The following is a 25017-nucleotide window of genomic DNA, read 5'->3' as shown; positions in this document are numbered from 1 at the left end:
TTTTAAAAGGATTCTCAGCATGAACATACCATGAAGTTTGCTCAAGATGTGATCTAGCATGTGTGCTGAACACTCTCAAGCTGAGAAACTGAACTAGATCAATTTTTCATTCCCTCTGGTTGAACTTCAAGTACTAATAAACACTATAGCATGAAAACATGAGGATATTTTTGGTCTGAGGTTTGGTTTGCAGTCTTGGTGAATGGTAGTTTGTTTTGTTATTTTTTTTTCTTGTCCTTAGAGTTTGAACTAAGATTCAAAAGGAAGTAGAAGAGTTGATGCTTTGCCCTGAACTTGCTGATTAGTGCATCTTAAACCTCAACCAGGCAGATGACTTCCAGACTTCCTGAAAAGAAGTGGAATCATTGTAACCTTCTCATGGTTTCCTGCACTCATGGCCTTTAGAACATGGGAGCACATTTTATTATTATTTAAATCAAATATTTATTGACTACATATTGTGCTAGGTGTGGGGGTTAGGGAGAGTTATAAGATGTTGTCTTTGCATTTAAGGGATGCATACATTAAAATATTAACTGCTTTCCAAATTAGAACCTGTGAACTGCGGAAAGGATGGCACAAGCAGTTTCTGCTACTGCAGTTCCCTTTCCCTTCTCATGCAGCCAGTCCTGCCTTCAACTAGCTGTGGAGCAAAGTCTGCTCTCATAGGGATTTACTTGGTATGACTTTCTTGCTTCTAGTGTTCTGAGCCCAGTGCACCCTGGCTCTTGGATATCCACATAGACACTGGGGCAAACAACCACATACAAGTGGCAGGTACCTTTATGACTATAGCCAAACTTCATGCTTCCTTTTTGATGACAGGCAAATTTAAAAAGTAAAATATTTCATTTCAATGTACTTTCATCCTTCTTCCACCAATCCCTCAATCCCTGCTCCACCCCCCCCCAAATTAGAGTTCAATTTGCATAGATTAAAATGTTTTGCTCTTTCCTGTATGATTTCTTTCCTTATAGTGGATGACTTAATGCTTACTGAAATGGCTCAAAGCAGGAGTCAGAGGGACAAAGAGAAGACAAGAAGAAGAAGGACAGAGAACTCTGAGAGTGAACAAATTGATTATTGACTGCTGAACTTGACTGTGCAATACCCAAAGACAAGTATCTGGTAATTTCTCTTCGATGAGATACAGATGAAGAGCTGATGAAGAGTCCAAAGTGCTTTGAGCAACAAGTAGGTGACCCACATTCATGCACTTATGCTTATGCATTTAGATCAGAAGGCTGAGCTTCAGAATACCGTCTAGAACTGATTTACTTTTAAAGTAGGTGTTGTTACAACAAACTTGTTTGGGTTTCCTGCCATCTGCAAGCTGGAAGCCAATAAACCCAATAAACCCAAAGTTTGCTTCTAGGGACTGACATATGAACATTAGTGCAAAGTGAAGACTGACAGGTCAATAGAATGAAAGGAGACAGAAATAAAAATATGAAAATTTGCTAAAGTAACCAAGAAAGCCTAGTGGCCTATTTAATATAGGGGCAAATAATTCCATGCATCTGTTATTGTTTTATACCCCAATGTAATAACTGATAGTTTAAAGATGACCCTAAATCATCAAGAGAAAGTCAAATACATGTAGCATACCTTATCTGAGACCCAAGGGAACTATTTAACATTTTAGAAAGAGTTTCTATCAAACTCTTACATTAACAAGTCTTCAGTTATCTGAGAAATTGACTTCTGTGGAATACTTTATTCTAGGAACTATTAATATGGGAAATGTTATTGAATGTTTAAAACAAACAAAATGGAAAAAACGAAGTGAGATTCAGGACTCTATGTTGGAATACTAGGGACCCTGCATTTCCGAGAAATTGACTTACAATCTCCCCATTCTACTGGGGCTGCACAATGGATGCCAACTGTAGGATAAAGCCGGATCTTGTAGCCATTTTGTTGCCCTGACTGCCGGCAGAGAGCCATCACAAGCTTCAGTGCAGCCCCAAGGGGTGCATATATTAAAGAAAAAGAAAGAGCCATGCTCTAAAATGGCTTATTTAAAATGCAAAGAGTAACAAGAGAGCTACATTTGAGGAAAGCCCAGCTCTCAGAAACAGGAAAGTGATACAAAATCTCGGTTAAAGTTGCTTGCTCTTGAACTAATTAGCTAGGGATTGAATTCAGCAGGAGAAGTCAGAATGTGGGTTAAGAGTGAAGGAAAATGTTATTTTTCTTCTTAGGTACCAGCCTGGCACTTCAGAATGTAGTAGCAGGCAGCACATGAGATTTAGCCAATTTGACTAAGTCGCAAAATTGTGAAAAACACCACAGCTAATTGAAAAGGGGTTCAAGAGATATAATTTGGGCCAGATGCATGATAAAAGGCATTTTTATCTTCTTTAGTGGTAGCCTCTTTGTAATAAGATATGGGCGCATTTGTCATTAAAGAAAAAAAAAAGAGGAATGAATAATACAGAATCCAATGGAACAGCAAATAATATGTTCCCACCACTTTTGAAATATCATTCCTATCTAGCATTGATCTGCTATTATTTTCTTTTGAATCTCTTTTCTCATTTTTCTAACATGGGGGATTTGTGGGAGAATCATACATAAAAGAAGGAGGCCAAAATCTTTTGCTTTTGTTTTACTTGTGAGCATTTAAGAAAAGGATAGAGCTTATAATAAAGTCATATCACCCATTGAAGGAATCCCTGACTGGATATATGCCCTTGACAGAACATGTCTGCATATAACAAGATCTTCTTAATAGGCCTGTGGTAGATTCAAAATTTTCATCCATAATTAGCTGTGTAAACAAATTTGGAATTTAGGGAATTTTGTATATCACAAGGGAGTGAAGATTAATTACCTGTTTTGTAGATGGGTCTGTTTCATAGATGGATCCCCCCAAATTTGAAGTGTCCACACTATCTGAAATCCACACTATTCCCTATGGTACTCCCTTTGACTCTTATGTTGTATATTCTGTGTTAATTCTGCTGCTGCTTCTGCATTCAGAAGTGTTCAGAACCAGCACCAAGGGTAGACCATCTCAGGGAGAGTTACACTGCCCACAAAGAGGAGGACACATTTTAGCAGGGGACATTCAGCCCTTCAGGTCCTCCCCTACCAAAGCCCAACTGTTATGTAAGATTCCCATGCCCAGACTTCTGCCAAATTTGGGGATTCTGTGAATTTCTCATTAGCCCATTGCAGATTAAAAGGAGAGCAGGTAGAGACTGTGCCAAATCAAGAGTTAAGGGAAAATGGAATAATGAGTGTGTCCATCCATTGGCAGAGAACACCTGCCTCAGCATCAGCTGGTCAGGAATCCACAGAGAAGCCAGAGGGGCAAGGTGCAGGTCACTTGTAGGTGGCTTTATCTTCTATGACCAATACTTAAATGGCAGAGCTCATGTGATGCTGTTCCAGGCTCACTGCTGGGTGTTTCTAATCATGTGTTTTAATTAATGTTTTTATTGTACTTGGGCCCAGAGGCTGTTTCGACAGACCAGCATATATTTAGAAGTCTCTGAATAAATAAATATAAAGCAAGGGAAAACTGACTCTGCTGGAATGATGAGAGTGATTGTTTCTAAAAAGATAGATTAAGGCTTTAGACTTTACTGCTTTAGACTAACTCCTCTGCAATATTGTGGGCTGTCACCTAAACATACCCTTTGGGTATAACAGATTATGGCTTCAGGATCTTATTCAAAAGTCTACACTCTTGGTCTTAAGGCACTTGGGGACCCTGTAGAATTTGTTGTGTCAATTTTGACTTTTTTAAAAAAAATAATAAAGAAATAATAGGGATGTTAGGTTGACAGTAGTAGCAAATTTCTGAGACAACATTTATTTGGACCAGTATGGATCTCTTCCTACTGCTGGAGAAAGGAGGTAATTGGAATGTACTAGTTCCTTTGTCTCCTCTTACTGTTCTCTCTTGAGTTTTTGCTCTCCCCAACGAAAGGGACTTGTGTCTCTTCCTCAAACATTTTGAGTCAGTAGCACTTTTAAGGAGTAGATTTAATTCAACTTCGCCAGTATTTACTGAGCACCTCTTCATTCAAGGCAGGAGCTAGACTTTATAGGGAAATGAGACGTTTGTATGTTACAGGAAATGTATTTATAAGATACATCTTGCTTCTGGAAATGTGCTGAGTTTGGAGTAGACGAAAGCATCTTCTGTTTCTTTTTGTCAGGATCCATTATTAGTTAAATTCTCCAGTTGTGATTTTCTTTGGGTCCAAGAGAGCTTGTGAAAGTTGCTGAAGAGACATAAGGCTGGAGTGTTAGCAAATTGCCTGGCGATGGTAATGAGGTCTGGTCCTGGGCAGAAGAGTGAGTTCTGAAGTCTGTCTGATTATCTGACATCACTTTTTGCTTATCTTTCCTATTAGTGGCACCCTTTTCTTCCCTTTTCTCTATCTTCAGGAGTCTAAATTCTTCAAGGTGCACTAAATTAATGGTTCTTGACCCTGGCTGCAAAGAACATTGAAAAAATACTGATGTCTGGGCCTCAAGCCCAAACCAATGAAAACCACTGCAGTGATTCTGTTGTGTAGCTAGGGTTGAGACTATGGTGCCCTTTGCCCACTGACAGTATTTCACCACTTGCAGTTTGTCAAGCTCATCCTCAAGAATGTACCTACTTAAATTATCCTAATTCTTTGATTCAAAATGCTACCAGTCCTAAGATATACTATAGATTTAACAATAGCTTTTTGATTGAAAAAAAAAAACACCAAGGGCAAGCCCCAGTGGCCTAGTGATTAAGTTTGGCATGCTCTGCTTCAGTGGCCCAGGTTTGGTTGCTGGGCACAGACCTACACCACTTGTCTGTCAGTGGCCATGCTATGGTGGCAACTCACATATGAAAAGAGGAAAATTGACAGTTGATGTTAGCTGAGGACAAATCTTCCTCAGCAAGAAACAAAAACAAAAAAAAACAAGAAAAAATATCACTGCCTTAAAAGCATACCTTAATTTTAAGTTATGACATGATTTCAGCAATATTAAAATGTGGAAATCATGTAAATCTTAGAATAAAGAGAATATGGTTTTTAGTACTATATTGACTGAGAACAAAATTTTACTTCTAATTTTTTGAGGGCTGTTTGCATTGTGAATGAGGGTACTTTTTAAACCAAATATTGCATTTTTAATGATAAAGTTTCAAATTAGATTCTGGGCTAGGGAAGGGTTTCTCAGTCTCAGCACTATTGACATTCTGGACTGGGTGAGTTCTTTGTTGTGGGGGGCTGTCCTGTGCATTGTAGGATGTTTAGTAACATCTCTGGCCTCTACCACTAGATGCCAATAGTATCCCTCCAGTGTGACAACCAAAAATGTCTCCAGACATTGCCAAGTGTCCTCTGGGCAGGGGGCAAAATTATTCCCAGTTGAGAACTATTAGGCTGGTGAAACAGATATTTTTGGAGGAGCAGCTTGTATCAGTTAGTGTTCAGTTGCAGAGAACAGACATCACTTTAGCTGGCTTAAGCTGAAATATATTAATGACAGGATGTTCAATGGTCTACAGAACAAGTCTGTGGGCTGAAGAAACAGACTCTAGGCTGGTAAACTTCCAGAAATGAATCCTGAAGCCACACCACAACTGAGCCATCAAAAGAACTGCTGTGCTTGCCTTTATCTGGATGCTGCCTGTCAAATGGAGAAAGTGTGGTCGGGAAGCCCCTTCTGCTAAACTGGGGAGTCAACACTCCATCGGTAGCAGCACAACAATGCCTCGTGTCCAGCCTCTCTCTTTGCTTCAGTCAGTCTGAATTCATGTTCTGAAAGTGAACCTGATGACAGAGCCTACATCATACCCAGAACCCTAGTTATTTTTTTTTTTTTTTTTTTTAAAGATTTTATTTTTTCCTTTTTCTCCCCAACGCCCCCCGGTACATAGTTGTGTATTCTTCGTTGTGGGTTCTTCTAGTTGTGGCATGTGGGACGCTGCCTCAGCGTGGTCTGATGAGCAGTGCCATGTCCGCGCCCAGGATTCGAACTAACGAAACACTGGGCTGCCAGCAGCGGAGTGCACGAACTTAACCACTCGGCCACGGGGCCAGCCCCCCAGAACCCTAGTTATAAGGAAGCATGGAAAAAAAGCAATTTTTAGTTTACCAGCCTCTGTAATACACAGGAAGCATGGAAAAAAAGCAGTTTTTAGTTTACCAGCCTCTGTACTACACAGGAAGCCGTTCCAGAAGGAGGTTGGAATAGATGTTGAATGACCTCATCTCTCGTATCTCCCACAAGGTTCTTTCCAGAGATCCTTAACTTACACCACTAGGTAACGTCCAATCTAGGTAATTGAGGTTGGCCCAAGTGTCCTCTTCACTCACCATTTACAGCTTTTATATCTTTTTTTTTGAGGAAGATTATCCCTGAGCTAACATCCGCTGCCAAACCTCCTCTTTTTGCTGAGGAAGATTGGCCCAGATTGGCCCCGAGCTAACATCCGTGCCCATCTTCCTCTACTTTATATGTGGGATGCCTGCCACAGCATGGCTTGATAAGCGGTGAGTAGGTCTGTGCCTAGGATCCAAACCAGTGAACCCCCAGCTGCTGAAGCAGGGCATGTGAAATTGACCGTTGTGCTACTGGGCCAGCCCCTTTTATATCTTTTTTATATAGCACTTTTTATGTATTTCATACTTGGCTTTTTCAATAGACATGACATGAAAAATCTTTGTTGGTGAGATGTGGGCTGAGGCCTAGGATACTCAATACCACCTGTATCTCTAGACATTCAAAATGCTGTGGGAATAGATATTTTGGGGCAGAGACTTGTGTCTTTGAATCATATTTTCTCTATCTAGAAAAATGGAGCACCAATTATTATGAATAATCACGTAGTCTGATTTGAAATAAACCTTGATCAGTAGCCCTACGTCCAAGTGGGTAAGAGTTGAGCTATACTTTCTATCTCTGGATTGTAGTCTTTGCAATTTAAAAAAAGGTGACTCCTTATGGCTAGCCCTAATAAGTGATTGGTTACCTGATATAATATATTTTTCTTCTAGTTTGTTGCTAAAATCTCCTAATTATTAATTTAGTTTAAGGTATGGGGACTTTGACCCTAAGTTAAAATTCAGTTGATATCCTTGGGAGAGGTGAAAAAATCACAGGTAGTTTACTCTTTAATATAGAGTTGCCACATAAAATATAGGACAACCAATTAAATTTGAATTTTAAATAAACAATGACTAATTTTTAGTATAATTTTAGTATAAATATGTCCCAAATGTTGTGTGGGATATAATTACACTAAAAAATTATTCATTGTTTATCTGAAATTCAAATTTAACTGCATGTCCTATGTTTTTATTTGTTAAGTCTGGTGTGAATGAGCTGAATAAATTATTTCTTGAGAGGGACAGGAGTTGAAGGAAACATGAGGGTAATGAATTCCTGAGAGGAATAAAGATGAGCAAATTGGGCTATATACAGAAACGAAGAAGGACAACTAAAAACAAAGAGGCACTAAATTGGTCCTGGTTATCATTGACTATTCCCTAGACATTTAAATAAAGCCCTTGTGTGAAGTTAAAGCTCTGTTCCTTCTCTGCAAATGTAGCCACTTTCCTAAAGCATTTGGATCTGGTCCCAATGCAGCATTCTGCTGCCTGGGCTAGACAAGCCAAGGTTGGAGGTAAGCGGAAGAGATGAGCAACACAGGCACTGGATACCTTGGAGCCTTGTAATCTCGCTTGCACAACCTCCAGATTGCATGGTTCTTGGCTTCACTGCAGCTGGGCACAATTTCAATGCACATCTATGGAGACCATGTCACAACAACAAAACAAACCAACGTAGCTTCAAGTTACATTAACAGCTTGAAAAAACAAGTCAACAGACTTGAAGACTGCTCTGGGAGCCCCTCCCAGGGAGTCAGACTTTGGCTGAAAGGGAGTTACTGTGCCTCCTTTTTGACATTTTTTCAGCTAAGATTATTCTATATGATCTGTAGCTTGTCCCTTTTGAAGAGTTTTTGTTTGTTTTTTGGAGAGAACATTTATTGCTTTATTGTTGATCAGCACTAGATCTTCCTGATTTGTGGAATGTCCTGTATTGCATGCAAATTTCTTGTCCTAAGGGATGGTTTCCCTACTACAGATGCCACACCCACGCAATGGTGCATCCTTTCCTTACACTGCCATGGCCACAAATACATTGAGCTAGATTTTCTAAATATTCTAATACTTCACTCACTGCCTGGTTGCAAATTAGTAGTCAGGAGGACTTTACACACCTTGTGGCAATATCTTGTATGACAATTCTGAAGTAATTTGTTGGAGACATCTTGCTCCTTATAGAGAGTACATTAGAGCATCCAAATTAAGGCTGGTAGCACTTTCCCCATACTGAACTAAGAACAAACTAGCTTCTTAATATTAGTGGATCAGGCCCAGGAGTATATGTGGATTGGAGTCTTGCCAATATCAGGAACCTCCTGTGCTCATGTATTTTTTTATTTCTGATTTTTATGAAAGGTTTGATTTATGTGCCACTAACATCCTGGGTGTGTGGGTCAACCCACTGTGAGGAACGTGGTGAAGTGAAGGAAAATTAAACATTTTGGAAGGGATCTTCTTCACTGCTCAATGTGATTTCTTTAAAAACAAATGTAAAGTATGCTTTATTTTTCATCTTAAGTCTTGTCATCTGATTTGCATATATCCTTGAACTGTCATGTTTTACCTCAAAAATTTAGTTCCCTACACATACAGTACATTATAAAAACTTTAATTTTTGCTTGTTTAGTCACTGTAAACTTATGTTTGTAAGAGAAAAACAACAACAAAAACAGCAAAGCCATCCTCATTTTCCTTATTTTTCTTTGGTTGTCTTTTTTTTACCAAGCCTCTTCTGACTCATATCCTGGGCTATCTCAATTTGCGCATGTTTCCAGAATTTTTTTTTTTTAATTTTCAGTGTTTTCCCTAGTTCTTCTTTTTCCTGTTATTCATTCCCCAACTCCTATTTCCATATATCCTCCCTTTTCTGCATCATCTCTTCTTATGTCTCTAGACCTTTGTGAAGAGATACAACCTTCTTTGCTCTTTTTATCTTAGAACTTTCATAAAATTCTGCTCCAAGTCTCCTTAAACTATGTGGAACAGATTGTCCTAGTTCAAGGAACACTCCAGTGAGAGGCATGGAATGACTTGGAGTTGTGGGTGTGAAAGGTGATGGGTTATGATCTCCCTTCGGTCCTTTCCACCCTTAGGATGCCATGATTCCATGAAGAAATGCTCTTGGGATTGGTGGATCAGGTAAACATTTTTTGTGCATTTAGAGTCTCCAACTCAAATATTATAGTTTGAAGTTAAGTTATGCTGAGCTGAAAAACAAACAGACAAAAAAATTTCCAAGCCAAAAAAAAATTTGGCTCTTTTCAGAGAGGCCAAAAGATCAATATTGTCAGATGGTTAGCAATCCTTATAATATCTGAAAGGAGATGAGCTCTCAGAAGGGAGAGTGTAGAGGGATTAACTCCTAATGCTGTTAAAAGGTCGTTCTCTGGTACACCTTGGCTCTCCTCACCTGTATGATAACTTTAAATCCTTCCAGGGGAACTAGAGGGCATTGATATCTGTAGCATTCCATGTCCTCCCTTGGATTCCTGTGGTGAGGGCTTTATTTAGGGTGAAAACGTTGCTGCCTGTATGGAACCATGTCCAATATGGGAGCCATTAAAAAGGGAGGCTGCAAAGTTGTATGTCTCAAGTGATAAGCATAAATACAAATCTACTCATTTTGTTGAGGCAAAATAATATTCATTCATTTGTTTCATAGTGCACCTACTCTGTTCCAGGCACACTGTTAAATGGTGGTGAACAATGGTGAGTAAAGCCAGATATGGGGCTCCCACACTCAGGGAGTATAGAGTCCAGTGGGAAAGACAAACAGTAATCACACAATCACATATATACATTTAAAATGGTATCAGTAATAAGTACTTAAAAAGGGAAGTACATGGAGTTCTACAGAGCATAAGATAAGTGGGTTTGACATAGATGTGAGGTGGGACAACATCTGAAGGAAGAAGAGGAGTTGCATGGTTGGAAAGTAGGGTGAGAAGTTCCCTAGAGACAGTGGCCAAGTGCCAAAGCTCTGTGATAGGAGAGATAGAGAGAGGGGGCCCGTGCAGCTGGAGTAGAGTGAAGATGAGGCACCAGCAAGGGGCAATATGAGGACGGGCAGCAGGGGCCAGCATCCATGGACTCAAAGGCAATGTTATGGATGATTGTGGTCTTTAATCCTCAGAACAATGGGAAGCTATAAAAATGCTTTGGGGATAGAGTAGGAGAAGTGATCAAACTTACATGTCAAAAATATTTATTTGGATATTATAATAAGCATCCTATCAATTATTAGAAGACCTCAAACATTTAAAACTGAGATTTTTTTCTGTTTTTCTTCTGTTGTGGTAAGAACACTTAACATGAGATCTATGCATGTAATAGATTTTAAGAGTACAGTAGGGGCTGGCCCAGTGGCATAGTGGTTAAATTCGTGTGCTCCGCTTTGATGGCCCAGGGTTTGCCAGTTTGGATCCTGGGCATGGACCTACACACGGCTCATCAAGCCATGCTGTGGCAGCATCCCACATAGAAGAACTAGAAGGACTTACAACTAGGATATACAACTATGTACTGGGACTTTGGGCAGAAAAAAAAGGAAGACTGGCAACAGATATTAGCTCAGGGCCAATCTTCCTCACCAAAAAAAGCATACCTTTAAAAAAATAATAAAAATAATAAAACATTAAGAAACGACAGGTAGGGGCCAGCCCCATGGCCGAGTGGTTAAGTTCGCATGCTCTGCTTCGGTGGTCCAGGGTTTCATTTGTTCAGATGCTGGGTGCGGACATGACACCGCTCATCAGGCCATGCTGAGGCGGCGTCCCACATGCCACAGCTAGAAGAACCCACAACTAAAAATATACAACTATGTACCAGGGGGCTTTGGGGAGAAAAAGGAAAAATAAAATCTTTAAAAGAAAAGAAAAAAAAGAAAAGACAGGTATAGTTTAAAAGAAAGAGTACTATATATCATTGCTGACTATAGACTCAGTATTGTACAGCAAATCTCTAGAGCTTATTCATCTTACTTAACTGACATTTTATGCCTGTTGATAAATGACTCCTCATTTCTCCCTTACCCTAGCTCCTGGTAACCATTATTCCTCTCTTTGATTTTATGAATTTGACTATTTTGGATATCTCATATAAGTAGAATCATGTAGTATTTGTCTTTCTGTGTCTGGCTTATTTCACTTAGCATAATGTCCTCAAGGTCTGTCCAAGTTGTCAAATACTGCAGAATTCCCTCTCTCTTTTTTTTTTAAGGCTGAATAGTATTCTATTGTATGAATGTAACACTTTTTTTTTTTTATCCATTCATTTGTCAACGAGCATTTAGGTTGTTTCCACCTCTTAGCCATTATGAATAGTTCTGCAATGAATGTGGGAGCGCTAATGCCTCTTTGAGATCCTAGTTTCAATTCTTTTGGATATATACCCAGAAGTGGCATTGCTGAATCATGTGTTAGTTCTATTTTTAATTCTTTTGAGGAACCTCCATTCTATTTTCCATAGTGGCGGCACCATTTTGCATTCCAACCAACGGTATTAAAGGGTTCCAATTTCTCAACATCTTCTCCAACTCTTGTTGTCTTTTGTTTTTTTCACAGTAGCCATTCTGACAGGTATAATGTGATCTCTCATTGTGGCTTTGACTTGCATTTCCCTGATGATTAGTGATGATGAGCATTTTTTCCATATACCTGTTGGCCATTTGTATGTCTTCTTTGAAGAAATGTCTATTCAAGTCCTTAGCCTATTTTCTGAAATCAAATTGTAAGTTTTTTTTTTTTATTACTGAACTGTAGGAGTTCCTTATATATTTTGGAGATTAACCTCTTATCAGATACATGGTTTGCAAATATTTTCTCCCATTCCCTAGGTTGCCTTTTCACTCTGTTGATTATTTCTTTTACTATGCAGAAAATTTTTAGTTTAATATAGTCTCACTTGCTTATTTTTGTTTCTGTTGCCTGTGCTTTTGTGTCATATCCATGAAATCATTGCCAAAGCCAGTGTCATAAAGCTTTTCCTCAATGTTTTCTTCTAGGAGTTTTACAATTTCAGGTCTTGTCTTTGAGTTGATTTTTGTTTATAGTGCAAGATAAGGGTCCAATTTCGTTATTTTACACATGAATATCCAGTTTTCCCAACACCATTTATTGAAGAGACTATCCTTTCTACATTGTGTAGTCTTGTTACCCTTGTCAAAGATCAATTGACTGTATGTATGTGGATTTATTTCTGGGCTCTACTCTATTCCATTGGTTTATATGTCTGTCTTTATGCCAGTATGATACTATTTTTAGTACTGTAACTTCATAATCTATTTTGAAATCAGGAAATGTGATGCCTCCAGCTTTGTTCTTCTTTCTCAGGATTTTTTCGGCTATTTGTGGTCTTTTGTGGTCCCACATGAATTGTAGAATTTGTTTTTATATTTCTGTAAAAAAGTGTCTTTCGGATTTTGATAGGGATTGCATTGAATCTGTAGATCACTTTGGGTACTACAAACATTTTATCAATATTAAGTCTCCCAATTTATAAACACAGGATGTCTTTCCATTTGTTTCTGTCTTGTTTAATTTCTTTCATTGATATGTTGTAGTTTTCGGTATATAAATCTTTTACCTCCTTAGTTAGGTTATATCAGATTATTTTTCTCCATAAAAATGTGATCAAAACAGCCCAGGGTGAAAATGACAAGATCAAAACAGTGGCATAAAATTATTTTGGACCTGTTTTTGAATTTTTGAATTAGGTGCATCTAATATAGGGTTCATCATAGGTATACTTAGTTTTTCATTCTTTTTCCTTCAAATCAAATGTTTGCTTTATCATATTTGGAAAATGAGTGAAAAATTAACTGTTGGGATACACATGCTACTTGGAAAGGAAGAGCTAAAAAGAGGTTGATCTTTCACATTTGATCAAAAAATAACGCTTTTATTTCTGCTTGTAAATAGTATGGGTACTTGTTTGGGACTGCTACTAACTATTTAGTAACATTAGTCACCTAATAAATTCTGTTGAACTATAATCACTCAATTAAATTATTTTGTAAGTTGATAGTGAATTTAATTTGTAATTTATGACAGTGATTTATAATTTGACAGCTTGGAGAATTCTAATCAGCTTAAAAGTATGAAAAGCCATAGCCTGCTTTGATCATTTTTAAAAAATTCAGATTCTGTTTCAAAAAAGATTCACCTGAAACTGGAGTTAATTTTCCATTGGTAAAATATGTAGTAACTATTGGAATTTTTCATTTACCTTTAGTGAAAAGTAACGTTACTTAAAACAATCTGCGTGGGTTCTTCCCAAACAAAGCATAATTTCCATTAATAAATTATAAGAACTGGAACAAGTCATGATCAAAAGATAAGATGCTAAATGTTTACTTAAAAAAAGCAATCTTCTAGAGAAAAAAATTGAAGTTCTTGAAAAATATTAAAATAAGTGCATAGCTATAGTTCTTAAACTGGATGCAATCTTACATCAATTCATTATAAAAGTTAGTGAAATGAAATGCAACTTATCAGTGGAAAGGGCAGCTTAAGAATTGTGAGATGTTGACGTATTCTACTGTTTTAGGTCGGCAGTTCCAGGGCATACTATAAAAGAAGAAAAATCTTGAATTTTGTATGTAGATGAAACTTTTTTTTTTTAAACTCTGGGAAATCCATTTGCAAACAAGTCTCATGCATGTTGTTTATGGTTGTGTATATTAAGCCTAGTCGGTTCAGCATAGTGGTTAAGAGGGCAGCCTCTGGAGCCTGACAGCTTAGGTTCAAATACTTGCTTTCTCATTTATTAGCTAGAGAACCTGTGAACAATTGGGAAAATTGCTTAACCTCTTTGAGCCCTGGTTTCCTCACTTCTAAAGTGGAGATAATAAAATCCCACTTCATAGGATAAAAAAATCCCACTGTCAGGATTAGATGTGTTAATACATCTAAAAAATTCTACCTGTTATTATTATTATTACTAGCCACAGGAGAGAATTTTCTGGACTATTACAAATAGCCTTGTTCTCAATTTAATATATAGTTGGTGTTTGGAGAATATCCTTTCTTACCTAAATTGTTCTTTTTTTGTTTATTTTTTTATAAAGGTAACATTGGTTTATAATATTACATAAATTTCAGGTGTACATCATTGTATTTTGACTTCCATATTGGCTACATCATGTTTACCATCAAAAGTCTAGTTTCCATCTGTCACTGTACAAACGTTCCCCTTTACCTCTTTTGCCCTCCCCCTACCCACTTTCTCCTCTGGTAAACACAAATCTATCTTCTGTATCTATGTGTTCGTTTGTTGTTGTTGTTGTTGTTTTTTATTCTCCACATGTGAGTGAATTCATACAGTAATAGTCTTTCTCCATCTGGCTTATTTTGCTTAGTGTAATACTTTCAAGCTCCATCCATGTTGTCGCAAATGGCAAGATTTTATCTGTTTTTATGGCTAAGTAGTACTCCAGTGTGTATAGCTACTACATCTTCTTTATCCATTCATCTGTTGATGGATAGTTAGGTTGTTTCCAAGTCTTGGCTACTGTAAATAATGCTGCAATGAACATAGGGGTGCATATATCTTTTTGAATTAATGTTTTCATGTTCTTTGGATAAATACTCAGAAGTGGGATAGCTAGATCATATGGTAGTTCTATTTTTAATTTTTTGAGGAATCTCCATAGTGGCTGCATCATAGTGTTTTCTGTAGTTACTGCACCAATTTATGTTTCCACCAGTATTGTACAATGGTCCCCTTTTCTCCACCTAAATCTTTCTTAACCTCTATATCTATATTTTTTCCTGAAGGCATTCTAGACAGCTGTGGGCCATCTGTGTGTGTGGATGTGCACACATGTGTGTGGTCATTATGATTATAAAATGTAGCACACTATTATATTGTGAAGGAATCTAATATTGCAGGTATTAAAACAGTGGGATCACTCATAGAATAAAACTAATTCTGAGAAGATACATATAACTATGTGACCTTGATAAAAAAACTTTCTCTTATGTCTTGGCTTGTTTAAAAATTTTTAAAAATCATGTAAAATGCTGGCTTGGACTAAATCCCAAATTTCCTTCCTAAGCTTTAGATTATAAATGCTCTCCTTGCACAGCTGGTCTCACATTAATCATGCCGTGTATCCTTGGACACCTGTAGGATGGACCAGTGTAAAGTGAATCATCTGTTTTTAACCCACTCAGTGGAAACCACAGTATGAAGGGTAAAGACTTCCAGAAGTAAAGTATGCAATAATAATGTAGAGGCAGTGCTGAATGACGAAATGATGTGACGAAAAGGGGGAGCTACCCTAACTCCTGCATTGCTTAATTCTAATAGGCATTTACTAACTTCTTACTGAGCTGAAGTTTCTTTAGCCAACATATTCCAGATAGAAGCTGCTGGGAATTTTTGGCTTTAAACTTTCATCTTCCTTACTCTGTCCTCTCTCCATTTATAAAAAACTACTGCTTAAAGGGCTATTTGTTACTGATGTTGAGTGTCACCACCATCAAGGAGGCACCATTTTCAAGGTACTCTTCTGGGCATTGAGTAAATATTTGCCAATGTTCTAAATGCCAGAGCCTCTTGAGAACTTTAAAGGAATGTTGCTTAGGCAGGGATAGGAGAAAGGCAGAATAATTCCTGGCCTTGACATTGTGCAGTCAATTTTGGAGGTCTGGGCTGAATGTTTCCAAGCAATGTACCACATTACTACTGCTTTAACTATTACTGTGTCGGTGGCTGCACTGCCCTCAAGCTGCCTTGAAATGCTCTTTCATGTCAACACTTTGGAGGAGGGCAAGAATTCTCTTCTCATTTGGATTTTGATCTGTGTTTGAAAAGGGAATTGTGGAAACGTAAGTCTGCAAGGGCACGACAAGGCAAGCCATGGACCTCACAATAAGGGCTCAGCAAGTTGTTTCATGTTTTCCATTCATAGCTGCCTCTTCTCTGTGAGCTCTTTTGAAGCACCTATAAAGCAAAATAGGCTCATTAAATATGAAGGGGCAAGTGAAGTTGGCAGTTGCACCTATTCAAATAGACTTTCCTTTTTAGATGTTTACACTCCAGAAAAAAGAATGGTCAGAAGATGAATGCCTCCTTATCAGTGGCTGCTCATGGACTCCCTTTTGGGGTGAGTGAGGTCAGTCACAGTCAGGAAGATGTGGGCGTTTTGCTTCAGATCTAGCACTAAAGCAGTATATGAAGTTAATGTCACAGTGAAAAGGCAGGATGGCCTTGTCACTGTCATTTCATTTACTAAGTTTGTATATGAGGATGAATACTGGCTGATGTTCCTTTCTAAACAATCAAGGGCATTTTTTTCATGACTATTTCCACATGGCCATGGCCTTGCCTTAGTTGTGCCATCTTGCTGACAGGGACAAGCAATATTCTGGCCTGTGGACCAGCTCTTCCCATCTGTAGAGTCTCTTCTTTCATGAAGCTTTCCCTGCAAATTTGGCTCCTTTTCTGAACCTATGGCATCCACATTTTAATGAGCTGAGGGGTATGCCAAGATATGTGAGAGATGGTTTTAACCCTTGAAATCTTACAGTCAGTAAATGAGGTAATGTATGATCATGTTCAGTAAGTCACTATGCAAATGTGAGGCATTTTGAGCTGAACCTTGAAAGATGGAAAACATATCTATGGTCTCTGGTTGTGGAATAGTTTGAGCAAAGGCACAGAGGTGTGTCTAATCAGTGGACTTGCTTTTTGGTTCTTATTTTATATGGCCTGAACAATATTTGACACTGTTGACCACTTGCATCATCTTGAAGGATACCCTTGGCTTCTGTAACAATACATTTCCCTGGGTTTTCTCCTGCTTTTCTGACAGCTCTTTTCAAACTCACCCCAGGTTTCTATGACCATATATATGCTGATGATGCCTCACCTGTGCCTCTAGCCAGGCTGCTGTCTTGAAGGTCAGACCTATATATCTACTGTCTGCTGTTCATACTCACATGTTCAACTCTTACTTAAATACCTTCAGTCCAGCATGTCTAAAACTGAACTCATTATCTTTTTCTCCAGGTCTACATCTTCCTCAGTGTTTCCTATCTTAGTGAATAATGTACATCCAGTTAGTCAAGTCAGAAATATGGTATAATCTTTGACTCCTCCCTCCCCATCACCTTCCATATGATAAGTGATCACACCCTTTATATTGTAGTTTCTTAATATCTCCTGAATGTGTTCAGGTGTCTCCATCTCCATTGCCACCTCAGCTCTCCATCATCTTTTGTTTGGATGACTGAAGTAGCCATCTACTTTCAATCTTTCCTCTAGCTAATTCTTCTCTACATTGTAGCCAGAGGAATCTTTCTAAAGCACAAATGTGATCATTGTGTTGTTTCTTTCTTTAAAGCCCTCTGATAGCTCCCTAACTAAGGCTACTCTCCTTTATTGTTCTGGCCCTGTTGACCTCTCTTGCCTCATCTCTTGCCACTAGCACTCAAGCTTCCTGAGCTTCAGCCATTTTGGAGTGAACTTGCAGTTCACTGACACACCAGGTGAGTTTCCATAGCTCCAGGACTATCTAACACTCTTCTCTCTTCCTCTTCCTCTGGTCTCAGCTGGGAAATCACTGTTCATACTGTATTCTAATGGCTTGTTTACCTATATCCCTTTAGGTCAGTCAATACCTCTTATAGATTCTAGAACAACTTAGATGTTCAGTAGATAATTTTTGGATGAATGAGTGATGCTCATGTATGAGATGTCTTTAAGGAATGACAGATCATCCAGTTTGACTGGAATGTAGGATATATAAAGGACGGGAGTGCAAGATATGAAAGAAAGATCATTGGGTGTGTTAGATTGTGTTCCTTGAACAGAAATTCTGAGATAAAAATTCCAGTGCAGGAAGTTTATTGGGGAATGCTCTTGGGGTCAACTCCTGTGAGGGACTTAGGGAAGCAGGGTATGGCAGAGGGAGAAGTTGAACTGAAATGAGATTGCAACAGGGCCCTCAGCTAATCCCATATGGCATACAGAAGATAGCATAACCCTATAAAGTTGTCCTGAATTGAGACAAGGAGGATGGGCCTTTTTATTCTCATAGCAATTAGTCATTGGATGTGGAATGCCTCTGGAGAGGGGGCAAAACTTGGGCCAAACAATTCCCTTTGGCCAATGGTACTTTCTGGGGAAGAGTTCAATTATGATCTGTCAAAAGTCAACACTACTGGCATCAGGGGAATGAATGCCTTGGTAGTAAATGGGGATCTGGGTGGCACATTACAGCATCCACGACACTAGGCCTAGATTATGCCACACTAAGGAATTTAAAATTTATTTAATAGGCTTTGGGATGCCATTGAAGGTGTTTACACAGAGAAGTAATGTGATTCATAGCTCTATTTAGGAAGATTAATCTGGCTGAGGTGTTTAGAATGGATTGGAGCTAGAGAAATTAGAGGCTGAGAAGACAGTGGGAAACTTTTGAAATAGTCCAGGTGAGGGAATAAAGGCCTGAGCAAAGGTATTGACAGTGGAAATGGAAAACGCAGGGTTTTGATTGCGAGAGATATGACAGTGCTAGAATTCACAGGCCCTGAGGACTGATTAAATATGTGAAGTATGGAAGAGGAAGGAGACTCAAGATGATTGTAAGTTTTTAAATTTGGCTGAAATGTAAGAATGGTGGTGCTGGTAATAGAAATTTAAGAAGGATACAGGCTTGGTGGGAGAGTTGTTGAATTTTCAGTTTGGCTGCCACTCAAGTAGAAGTGGCCTACAGGTGGCTGGGCAATTTTTCAGGAGGGCAAAATACATATAAATAAAAACTTATATAATGATATAAGGATGGTTATACAGCATATAAGTATCAAATGGATATATAAACAGTTAATGCTAAGGGAGGTGGGAGAAGAGAGAAATCACTGTGGCCAAGAAGTCTTTATGGAGGAGGTAGCATTTGAGTGGGGTCTAGATGGAAGTGTAGGATCTATGACTGGGAAGGAGAGATAGGGATGGAGGAATGATGACATTCTCAGTTGGAGCAATATTTTGAGCAAAGGCAGAGAGGTAGAAATACACACCACATGTTTAGGGGACCATGAAAAGATCAATTTGGCTAGAAGAGAGGATTCATTGAAGGAAATATTGGTTTAAAAGTTGGAAAATTTATTGTAGAGGGACATGGATGACAGACCAAATGAGAGGGAGGTTAGAGAAGTTCAGGAGATTTCTTGTAAAACTTTGCCTCTATTTCTGAAGTCTAATCCTGTCTACCGCCTGAGTATGGGTCTCCATAATCCGACAGAACTAGAACTTTCCACTTGAAAGACATTCTTAGTGTTTTTTACACCAAAGTGGCTCTGATGTAGAAGACTACTAGTCACTGGCATTCTTTTTCATGGAGATTATATGAAGACGCTTTAAAAGGAAGTACAGCCTGCATGTGTTCCTGAGGCTTTTATAGTCACAGTCTTTGCTAAGCTTTCATGAAGCTCAAACAATCTGTGGCCTAATTGGTCAGCTGGTTTACTGGCTCACCCTGAAAAGTAAATATTGTGTATCTGTAAGTGGAAAGTTAGTATGTGTAATCTAGCTGCCTAGTCACGCCTGCTCAAATGCTGTTGAAAACTTTGACCAAGGGCTATAAAACTGTCAAGACCTGGGACCGAAGATTGCTTCTACACCAAATAGCTCATTAGTGAAGCTATTGGGAAGATAACAGGGCATGTGTTTGACTTGCTAGGATCCCTTGTTTGCTACAGAAGCATCTGGCAGAGCTAAATAGTTTTGTATTACATCATTTTTCAATTCTTGTTTTTTATTTATCTTCTACTTCAATTTATTTGACATTGAAACTTGCCCCACCTTCCTCTAAGCCTCATAGACTAAAAAGGCTATCTTGATATCAGTGCAGTGACTTCAAAATGGAATCTTTAGATTGGCTCTTTGACTATTAAAAAATAAAATAAGACAGAAATTTCCTTAGTGTCTTTGAACAGATGTTTAATTTCTCCCTTCTCTAAGGTGATCATGGGCTGCTATGAGACTTCCCCACTGCCATTTTGTGACATTCACAGCATTGTTACTTCTTTTTTTTAAAGTTACTATTTGTGTGTGTCTGTATGAAGATTGGCCCTGAGCTAACATCTGTTGCCCATCTTCCTCTTTTCTTTTCTTCTTCTCCCCAAAGCTCCCTGGTAGATACTTGTATATTCTAGTTGTAGGTCCTTATGGTTGAGCTATGTGGGACATCACCTCAACATGGCTTGATGAGCCATGTGTAGGTCCATGCCTAGGATCTGAACCGGCAAAACCCTGGGCTGCTGAAGTGGAGTGCTCCAACTTAGCCACTCGGCCAAGGGGCTGGACCCTCCCAGCATCGTTTCTTTTCTATTTTCTTTGCATAATTTCATCACACAGTGCTTGGAACATCTCTTGGGGAAAAAAATAATTGCTACTGAAGGGACTAATCTTTTTTCTTTTCGGAACAGGAGTTGGTGAATGATATGTACTGAAGTCCCATGGTTACTTTTGGGGTGGCCTGCTAGATTTAGGACCAGCGATGGAGAGTACGCAATTGATGAGTATGCAATTGAAGATGTACCTTATTTTAAGGTAAAGTGCCCAAGCATGTCAGTAGCTTTCTGCATGTCTAATTGCACAAACTTTCACTCAAAAGAAGAAAACATGTCAAATCTTGGGCAATTAAAAAAAAAGCACCTGAGCATGTTATTAAGTTGCAACTGATATTCAACAGCTCTATGCTATTCTCTAAGAAGCCAACAAAGGAGTATTTACTCTTTTTACCCATTGTTCAACTTTGCACAATTGATTTTATTCTTTAATCCACAGAGATGTTTACTGCACTGTAAAGGTTTCTTTTTTTTTTTGAGGAAGATTAGCCTTGAGCTAACAGCTGCTGCCAATCCTCCTCTTTTTGCTGAGGAAGACTGGCCCTGAGCTAACATCTGTGCCCATCTTCCTCTACTTTATATGTGGGATGCCTGCCACAGCATGGCTTGCCAAGCGGTGCCACATCTGCACCCAGGATCCGAACCTGCAAACCGCGGGCCGCCGAAGCAGAACATGTGCACTTAACTCCTGCACCACCGGGCCGGCCCCAAGGTTTCTTTTTATATTTGTATTTTATATTTAACAAATGTTAAATCAAAGATGTTTGTTTCAAAGGGGGTACATTTCAGTGATCCAAAGAAGAATCACATGGATTGTATGTTATATTTTCAATTTTAAATAGAAATCTTAATTGTTTAATGCCTTACTTACTCCATTTAGATCCTTCCTGAATACAGACTAATTTTCAAGGCTGACTTAGACTTCCCTCGCATAAACTTTTCATTTCCTCCTTATTTACTAGAGATGAAGAAGCGTCATCTCCAGACACAATGGTGTGACATTAGGGGTGCTGAGACTTTCTTATTTCCCAAATTAACTCTCATAAACATTTTTTATTAGTAATATTCCTTTAGCAGGCACCAAAGATCCTAATGCATTTTACTTACCCGTGGTATTACTAGCCTCACTCCTGATAGAAAGGGTTTTTAGCTTACTGGCATATTTGTAAAAAGAAGCACAGAAAATATCAAGACCACATTAGAATTAACCACTGACTAGTAATGAGATAGTTAGGGCTATGGGCTTTGGAATCAAACTGACTTGAGTTACAGACTTGGCTCTACCTGTGTGTGACTAGGGCACTTTCTTATTTCTCTGAGACTCAGTCTCTTCATCTTGCAAATGGAATGGAAATGCCCATGTCTTAAAATGAGATAATACCTATAAAGCACATAAAGTGCTTAGCACGGTGTGAAGGCACACTATATGGCATATAATAGGTGCTCAATAAACGTTAGCTCTCATTATTGCTGTTTAAATATCTAGCCATTGAAAATGCCTTTCTCGGAAAAGGCTGACACATATTTGCTGACACTAAGCTATAACTTTAAGATGTTAAAGGCATGCCTTACATATTCAACTAAGGCCCCAGCCTAAATCCCATCCTAGGAGATTAATGTGAACTGCCTGGCACCTGAATCATTGCTGCTGAACTTCACTTAACATTTCTGAATCCAAACTGTTGCCACAGCTTTTCCTTCTTGATCTACTTGTTTGACGTCTGGAACCTCTTGCCTCTGCTGTTGTAGTAGCCAAAGTCTGGCCTTTCCCCCTGATTCTCTCTTATCAGGAGGTTTGGCTTTGTTACCCCACCTCTAAGTCTGACCCTCTGGCCTGAGTTGTGTTTTTGGTTTTGCCCTACCAGGTCAGCATGGATGGACCAGTCCCTTGGGCTGCATATTGGACACCAAGATGTTAAGCCCTCACTTAATGGGACTGGTGGATTCTATACTAAAACACTACTGAACAAGCACTCATATGGACGATTCTAGTAACTCACTCCCAGATTTTGGCCTCCCAGCTTTAGTTTAATGACCATTTTGCTTAGGAAGCTTTAATATGGCCTGGCTTTGATTACCTATCATATTCCCAAGTCTCTTATGTCTTCCTTGAGTTTGCTTTGAGTTTTTTTAAAAAAGAACTTTTTAATCTGAGGGGCTGGCCCTGTGGCCGAGTGGTTAAGTTCGCGCGCTCCGCTGCAGGCGGCCCAGTGTTTTGTTGGTTCAAATCCTGGGTGCAGACATGACACTGCTCATTAAACCACGCTGAGGCAGCGTCCCACATACCACAACTAGAAAGACCCACAACGAAGAATATACAACTATGTACTGGGGGGCTTTGGGGAGAAAAAGGAAGAAAAAAATAAATAAAATCTTTAAAAAAAGAGAACTTTTTAATCTGATATGAAACTCATTGTAAAAAATAATAATAATAAATTGCAGATATAAGAAAGTACAAAAAGGGGAATATAATGTTCTTTCAATCCTATCCCAGAAATAACTACAGTTAACATTTGATGTACTTTCTTCTTTCTGTGCATGTATTTATGTAATTGAGATAGCACCTCCTGCATTTTCCACTTAACACTATATCATAAACATTCCCCACTCTACAAAAATCTCTTTATAAGCATTTTAATCACTGCATAATATTCTACCATATAGACGTGCCATAGTTTTAACTAAGCCATTCCCCCATTATTGTACATTTAAACTGTTTTAATTTGTTTGGTTATTAGAAATGACACTAAAGAAATCATATTTGTGCATCAACATTTTTCTTATAAATTTAAAACTCTGTTCTAATACCCTTCTTTTAGGAGTAAAAGAGCAGTTTTCTTTCTTTCTGCCATCCTTGGACAAGGAGTGAGACAACAAGCCTAAAGAAACAACTAGGCTGAGACAATTGTAGACACTTAAATATCTATTGAATGGATAAATAGGCATTGAAAAGGTGATTTGCCTTCATTAAAAATTAATACATGGAAGTGTGGAACTAAGTAAGAATTCTACTTACCCTTGAACACAAGAAGTACATTAAGAAAAGGGATACAGAGAAAAATAAGTGACATTAAAAATAAATCTGGGAGTTAGAAAACTGTTCTCTGCTCTAGTGGAACAATTCCATTCCATAGTAAAGAATATAGTCATTTTCTAGCTTCCCCATTGAGGCAAAGACTGCTAGCTAGTGACAAAACCTGTTTGCTCTTCTTCCTGAATACACAGCTAGATGCTATTTCCCAGCCTTCCTCGCAGGTGTGTCCAAAGGAAGATGAGCCACTTCCAGGCCTGCCACAACCCACATCCCCTCAGCCACATGAGTTTATTGGGAGCTGCAGTAGAAATTTCTAGCTCAATGACAGCACCCTACAACAAGCCTCTGTCTCTCTTCCTCTCTTCCTGAGGACTTTCTCCAGTGCCAGAGAGCTTGCCCTCCCTCAGGCAGTTATAAGTGGGTGTGGCATTAGTGCCTCTGGGGACAGCCTTCACCACAGGGATGGGAGTTGGTAGATAAATGGCCCAGCCTAAGCAGCTTCTGGTTGGATGCCTTTGAGGTGAGTGCCACATGATTTCTCAGAGGATTCCCCAGAGGAACTGAGAGCCAGTTGCCCACATAAGTGACCCACTCATTAACTCACTCATTTGTTGGCATCTCTCCCTTCCCTGACTCATTTTCCCCACTTCCTCACCTGTACTTCCTGAGTTAACTCTCAAACTACCCACACTCAATTCTTGTGTCAGGATCTGCTTTTGGGGCAACACACACCAAGACACCTGGTTTAAGTCATGTGCAAGTAATTTACCACTTAAAGAAACATAATCTAAATGTTAAAATAAAAAACATGAAATAGTTTTTAAAGGAAATAAATAAATAATCTGGAGATACCCAAATAACAAAATTATTTATTAGTGTTATATGCATCTGCTTAAAAATAATGCTGAGATTTTGCAGAAACTAATTTAGTTTCTATGGGAAGATAAAAAAGAACCGAATTATTGCATTCAGGTCTTTAAAATTCTCTTGCATTTATATTCCAGCTCTGGCTTATTAAAGGAGTCTGTGCTCCATTTAACATACACGTGCACTTATAATATAAACAGCTTAACTAGACATCTGTGTTGACTACATATAAATGGCAGTTAACTTTTTGCCTTGTTTCTGTTCAACAATCTTGATATTTTAGTCTGCCGGCCAGATGAAACAAGATTGGTTTTTTTGGTACCAGATGTGTCACAGTTTGGGTTTGCATTTTGCAGGTGCTCCCCCCAGCTGGGAAGATGGAAACTTGCCATCTTTCTGAGATGATGATTCAGGGTAGAAATAAAAGTGTGTTAAAAATAATTCGACATATTAATGGAGGGCTTTGTCCCTTGTGGGCTTCTTATACATAACATATGAGCAGACCAGCAGCTGTTATATATTTTAAAAGAGTTAGAAAGTTAGAAGCATACATGGCTATTCAAAACATAAGCAACTGCTTGGAGTCATGGAAACAAGATTCAACAATAAACTTGTATTTGTGAAGCTTCCCAAAAATAATAAT

At 38.7% G+C, this 25017-nt stretch overlaps 1 long non-coding RNA gene across 6 annotated transcripts in view; it reads left to right on the top strand.

Moving 5' to 3' along the window:
* The window catches only part of LOC103546256 (uncharacterized), a 389543-nt gene that overhangs the window by 141661 nt on the left and 222865 nt on the right, over positions 1-25017 (top strand). For 4 of the 6 annotated variants that reach the window (XR_011526081.1, XR_011526080.1, XR_011526079.1 and 1 more), the window contains exon 3: positions 978-1194. This is a non-coding gene — a long non-coding RNA (uncharacterized lncRNA). Of the gene's footprint in view, positions 1-977; positions 1195-20551; positions 20676-25017 lie in introns of all 6 variants that reach the window. The other 2 variants (XR_011526078.1, XR_011526076.1) reach the window with 1 other exon arrangement.

The sequence above is a fragment of the Equus przewalskii genome, chromosome 14 (genome assembly GCF_037783145.1).
Source record: "Equus przewalskii isolate Varuska chromosome 14, EquPr2, whole genome shotgun sequence".
NCBI lineage: Eukaryota > Metazoa > Chordata > Mammalia > Perissodactyla > Equidae > Equus > Equus przewalskii.
The sequence above is the reverse complement of the archived record's forward strand: the minus strand, read 5'-3'. Positions and strand labels throughout refer to the sequence as shown.